Below are 5,465 nucleotides of genomic sequence, written 5' to 3'. Positions count from 1 at the left end.
CAAGCGGCTGGAGGGGGGCCTCAGTGGGCAGAGGATCAGGCCCGGGATCTCAGCAGGCTCCCCGGGGGCCCAGGTGGGCAGGGGAAATGGTGGCCATGCTCCCTTTTGATCCTCTGCCCTCCCAATGGTCCCCCCCTTCCCCCTGTGGGCGTGGCATCCCTTCCCCTCCCTCAGCCTCCCCTCAGGGGCGCCAGTCCTGTTCCGCCTCCACTTCTCCTCCCCCTTCACTTTCCCCCATGCCCTATGTCCTACCCGATTGCTGGGGGTTCCTCCCGTCCCCTTAGGTGTCCATGGTCCCCCAGCAGTGCATGGTAGGTGCCCTAGTTGTGCGGAGACGCGAATTTCGTGTCCACCTAGTCTGCCATCTTGACTTTGCCCCTGGAGGTAATTTCTTAAGGACATTTGCCTTCCAGGTTCCTGAACCTGGGGCATCCTTGGCCAAAAGTCATGTCTGTGTATCCCAGTGCCCACCCACTGTCTTTTCAGATCACCCAGACTGTCTGAATATTCACCCGATGGTGACAGCTTCCTGGAAGGGTCCCAACCTAATTGGTTTGTGGTATCCTAGGGAAGGCAGCTCTCTATTGTGGGTGAAACCTAATGGCACTGGAGAGGGGCCCTCCAGAACCAGCCCCATCTCCCACTGACACTCATGAGATCCCCACAATCCACAAAGCAATGGTTTGGATTTTGTAATTAATAGTTTGTCTTTTATAAGATGGTTTTGGCATAGGGGGTGCCAATACACAGTCTCTTTGAAGCATTGGCGGGGGTCCAGGAGTTGCTTCTAGTTTTTAAGTAGGGCATGTTTGGATAGCAAGAAAAGGAAGGCCTGTCTAGCATTGTGATTAGAATAAGAAGGTGGTAGGAAGGGTTAGCCTCAGGGAAACTTATTTTATACAAGTTGTTTTGGCAAGTTCAGTAAAAGGGAGGGAATTCCAGGGGTAACAGGACAGAGTGGAAAGTACACTAGCCTTGAAGTCCAGCTCCCACATGCCAAGTCCCGGCTCCGCTACTGACTGGTTGTATGATCCTGGGCAAGTCACTTCACCATGGGAGCCTCAATACTCTCCACCATGAAAGGTTGAACAAAATGATTTCTGGACCCCAGCAACAACATTCTATGAGACTATGGGATTCAGAGGCTCCTGGAAGGAAACAGGAAAGCCCCCCTCCTCTTCATCCACTGCTCCCTTCAAGAAGTTGACTACTGTGTGTTGCAGAGTGAATGTTATTCTTTAAAAGAATGAGGGTTTCACTTGTATCTATCTAGGAACAAATGGCCCAAAATGCTTTTTGTGCCCATTCATTCATTAAATTATTCTCTGAGCACCTTCCAGGGCTGAGGAAAGCCGGCAAGTCTAAATCATCTTTCAGGTTCACACTCAAAGCTCTCCTCTACAATGCTTTCCTGCTCACTGGCACACTTTCCTTCTTTTCTGTAGTCATAGCATTTAGCATCTGTTCAACTCATTTCATAATTCATCCTATAACCCATAGAATTTACCAGTTAAATTGTTACTTTATGTATCTCAAGCCTTGCTCTCACAGCCTTATTTCATTAATTCATTAATCCATTTATAGAGACATTTGTCATGTCTCTATAACTAGACTGTGAGAGCTCAAGGGTAGGAACTGGATCTTATGCTTTGTATCTCCCACAGAGTCAAGTTCAGTGTCCTGTTCACCGTTAGTGCTCAATTAATGATCCTTAACTGATTGGTTCATTAGCACTGTGGATGTACAAAGGCATGAAAGAGGAAGCTCTTGTCCTCAAGAAGGATTCAGTCTAAATGAAGGATACAGTCCAACCTGAAGAGTTACATGACAATGCAAGCAATATCCCTTGGCCTGTGATTCATTGTAAATAAATGCAGTAGGCCAGTGATTCCCAAACTTTGTACCTTGAATCCCTTGTAATTTATGGGTTGAATTGAGCATCAAAAATCCATATAAGATGGGCTTCCCTGGTGGCGCAGTGGTTGAGAGTCCACCTGCTGATGTAGGGGACATGGGTTCGTGCCCCGGTCTGGAAAGATTCCACATGCCGCAGAGCGGCTAGGCCTGTGAGCCATGGACACTGAGCCTGCGCGTCCGGAGCCTGTGCTCTGCAACGGCAGAGGCCACAACAGTGAGAGGCCCGCGTACTGCAAAAAAAAAAAAAAAAAATCCATATAAGATGACTCAGACACATCTCAGAAGGTGCATATATATTTGCTGTTCAAATATATGTTATGATTGGCGAAATATATAGCTACTTAAAAGCCTGGGATTCTATGCTATCCTTTAGTCATCATGAATTTTTATAATAGGTTCTAAAAGAACAATTATTGTCATGTGGGTTATGAGAACATTTTGTTGAAGTTAAAAAAGAGAAATTATCATACCCAAATAGGGTTGTTCAAACCACTAGCATAGACAGCCAAAATTTAGAAAAGAAAATGAACATATTAGCCTAGGTGGGTCAAAGGATGTTTGTTTGTTTTTTTCCTGAAAGAGATGGGATTTGAATTGATCCTTGAATAATGATTAAGTTTTTAACAGCAAGGGCATATCTGAGGTTCAACACATTTCACATGTCCCAATGTATATAAAAGAAGAAAGGCCACAAGACTCATACCTACATGCTACAGTTCTCTCCATGACAGGTCATGATACTTCAAGAGCAGAAAGTACAGAGATGAATTGGAGCATAGGTGGATGTAGACCTCACGTTACTTAACTTAAAGAACATCCAGAAAATTAGCAAAGACACGAGAAACCATTCACCAATCAATCAGACTTTAAAACTTACTTGTTTCCGATTATTTTTTAAGTGCACCTTCTAAGCACCGTAGACAACTGTACACACCCTCAAAAGTTAATGAGGGAAACGTGTACAAGGAATTATGTATACAGGATTGTACTGAAGTACAATGGCTTTTATTTGTCATCAAAAGTGGATGGAGAAATGGGTATTAGTCCAAGATTTTCCAACAAATTAGCTGTGAATCACTTCTTGGGCACAAGTCACATCATTTTTCTAGGCTTTGATCTGACATAATGAGGGGTTGGACCAAAGAATCTTTCAGGTCTCTTCCTTTTGGCACGTTTCTGCCTTTTGGACGATGACTGTGGTAGGAAGAGCCGTCTGTCCACAGGGGAGCTGGCTGGTCCCACTGCTCAGGCCTCTGTCCTAGGAGAAGTGGACAAGGGAGTTACCCAAAATGGTGAGCAGAGGAAGAGCAGGAGACTTTCCCAACGCATCTGCAAAAAGTCCCGAGAGGCTCTCATTCCTACAGTAACCCTTTTGTGAAAGTTGTTCTCTTTGCAAGAGGTAACACTTCACACTCTCCCTTTCTGACTTTTTCCTTCAGGTTAAAATTTGCCAGGGAGCCCGCTTTCTTTCTTTCTTTCTTTGAACTTGGTTTCACTCACATCAGAATGCTGCTTGTTCACTCCCCTGCACTCTGGGGGGAGATCACATAAATTGACCTAGGTCTTTCGGAAAACTTTTCTGCATGAAGGATCACAGGCTTGAAAATATTCATAGCCCTTTATCTTATAATCCTAAGATAGCAATCTTAAGGAAGTAATTCTATAATAAATGTCATTAAACATTCAGGCATAAAGATGTTCATCACCAAGTTGTATAATTTATAATTGTAAAATATTAGAAGCAACCTCAGAAGAGGGGGATGGTTAAGTCGTAGATTACTGAAGCAATGAAATATTGTGTTGACAAATGGTCTTAAAGAGTTTGAAATAAAAACTTGGAGACTGCTTATTTTCCAAAGTGATAAGTGGAGAGAGTGGGAGGCAAAATTGATTGTATGCTATGATTTTAACTCTGTAAACCAAAAAAATGAATTAAAAATATCCAAAAAAAAAGTCAAAATGTTAGCAGTGGTATTTCTGGAGGCTGGGATTCTTTCTGGCTCATATTCATCTATTTTTTTATCAATAAGCTTTTACTATTATCAGAATAAAAATATGATTCAAATATAAAGAAACAAAATGACAAAATATTAACAATGAAATCTCCTAATGAAGGGAATACGATTGTTATTTATTTTCTTCTTAATATTTTTCTGCATTTTCCAAGTTATATATTATTTATATAATCAAAGAAAAATAATTTAAGACAGCACATGGTGCAGGAGACCCTCCCAGGATGATTCTCATGGGGCTCCCACACCAATTCCCCACCTCCACGGTGGCCCTGATGAAATGGTGGAGTACAGCTCAACAGCAGCTCAATGGCCTGCCAAAGTGACCCAGGCCAGAAGGTGCTCTACTGTACTTGTCTCTAAATTTAGACTACAGGTGGCAGGAAGGACACAGGAGGAAGTAGAAAAATCCAAGGGGGTGGCTGCTTAGCCAGTCTCAGAAACTTAAATCTGGGTTGTGCTGTTGAATGGAAACGGCACTTCCAAACTTCTTGGCCAACCAGTGCCGCTTGTTTATCCTGAGAACTGGAGGTGGATTCACCAGTCCACATGAATGCCCAGCCCATGGACCACCAGCAAGAGTCAGCCGAGGCCAGTTGCCAGCTGGACAGGTGACTCCATTAGAGATGTAGGGGTGTGCTCTGCCCCTTCCCTCTGCTGCTCTAAAGACAGGCAGACTCCAGCTGCTGGGAGGTCAGATTCCCAGCAGATTCCAGGCTGGACAAAACCCAGGAAACAGGAGTTCTGCCCTTCATCACAAACATCTGGCTCTGCAGTGGGAGTCACATTTGTCTTCCAGCTCTTCCACTAACTAGCTGGGGGACCTTGGACAAGTGGCATGATTTGTGCCTCAGTTTCCCCATTTATGCTCGAGATGGGACCTGGCACATAGCTGATGCTTGATAAATGATGATAAAGGGTAAGATAGGGTGGGTCTCATCAAGCAGGCCCCTGGGGAAGGCTCACGTCGGCTTCTCCTCCTTGAGAAGAGACATGGTACGGCATTTCCTTGCCCTACCACACCCATACCCCGCTTACCTCAGACCAGTTCTCTTCTGTCCGAGGAGGCACTTTTCTGGCTTTCCTCTTGGTAGGCAGGCACAAAATGGACAACCCAGCCTACAATTAGGCATTACTCAGTCTTGTCTCCAGTGTCACCAGCCCAACTTCATTCAATACCTGTTCAAACACATGTTAAAGAAATAGGTAATAAGCAGGGCTGGAAACGTATGTGAAAGACCCAGTACTTGCCCTTACCAAGCTCACTGCTCAGCCAGAGGAGAGAGAACTAGTTATGATTGAAAGTGCTACGTATAAAGCAGAAGCCTGTACCAAGTGCTCCCTGGGGGCCTCGGATTGAGGGGATGGGAGAGGGGGATGGGAAGGGTGAGACAAATCTTCACCCTCTTTTTTTTTGCGGTACGCGGGCCTCTCACTGTTGTGGCCTCTCCCGTTGCGGAGCACAGGCTCCGGACGCGCAAGCTCAGCAGCCTTGGCTCGCGGGCCCAGCCGCTCCGCGGCATGTGGGATCTTCCC

At 45.1% G+C, this 5,465-nt stretch overlaps 1 long non-coding RNA gene across 1 annotated transcript; it reads right to left on the bottom strand.

The window, feature by feature from the left end:
• Window positions 1-505: 505 nt before the first annotated feature.
• Window positions 506-5,125, bottom strand: LOC149750167 (uncharacterized). The gene is made up of 3 exons (XR_016392055.1): window positions 4,968-5,125; window positions 2,795-3,175; window positions 506-2,147 (listed from the first exon to the last, which is right to left on the bottom strand). It is a non-coding gene; the product is annotated as an uncharacterized LOC149750167 (long non-coding RNA).
• Between the last annotated feature and the right edge of the window lie 340 nt (window positions 5,126-5,465).

Source organism: Delphinapterus leucas, chromosome 2, assembly GCF_059928025.1.
Source record: "Delphinapterus leucas isolate spDelLeu-1000000601 "Yukka" chromosome 2, BTC_Dleu_Yukka2, whole genome shotgun sequence".
Taxonomy (NCBI): Eukaryota; Metazoa; Chordata; class Mammalia; order Artiodactyla; family Monodontidae; genus Delphinapterus; species Delphinapterus leucas.
The sequence above is the reverse complement of the archived record's forward strand: the minus strand, read 5'-3'. Positions and strand labels throughout refer to the sequence as shown.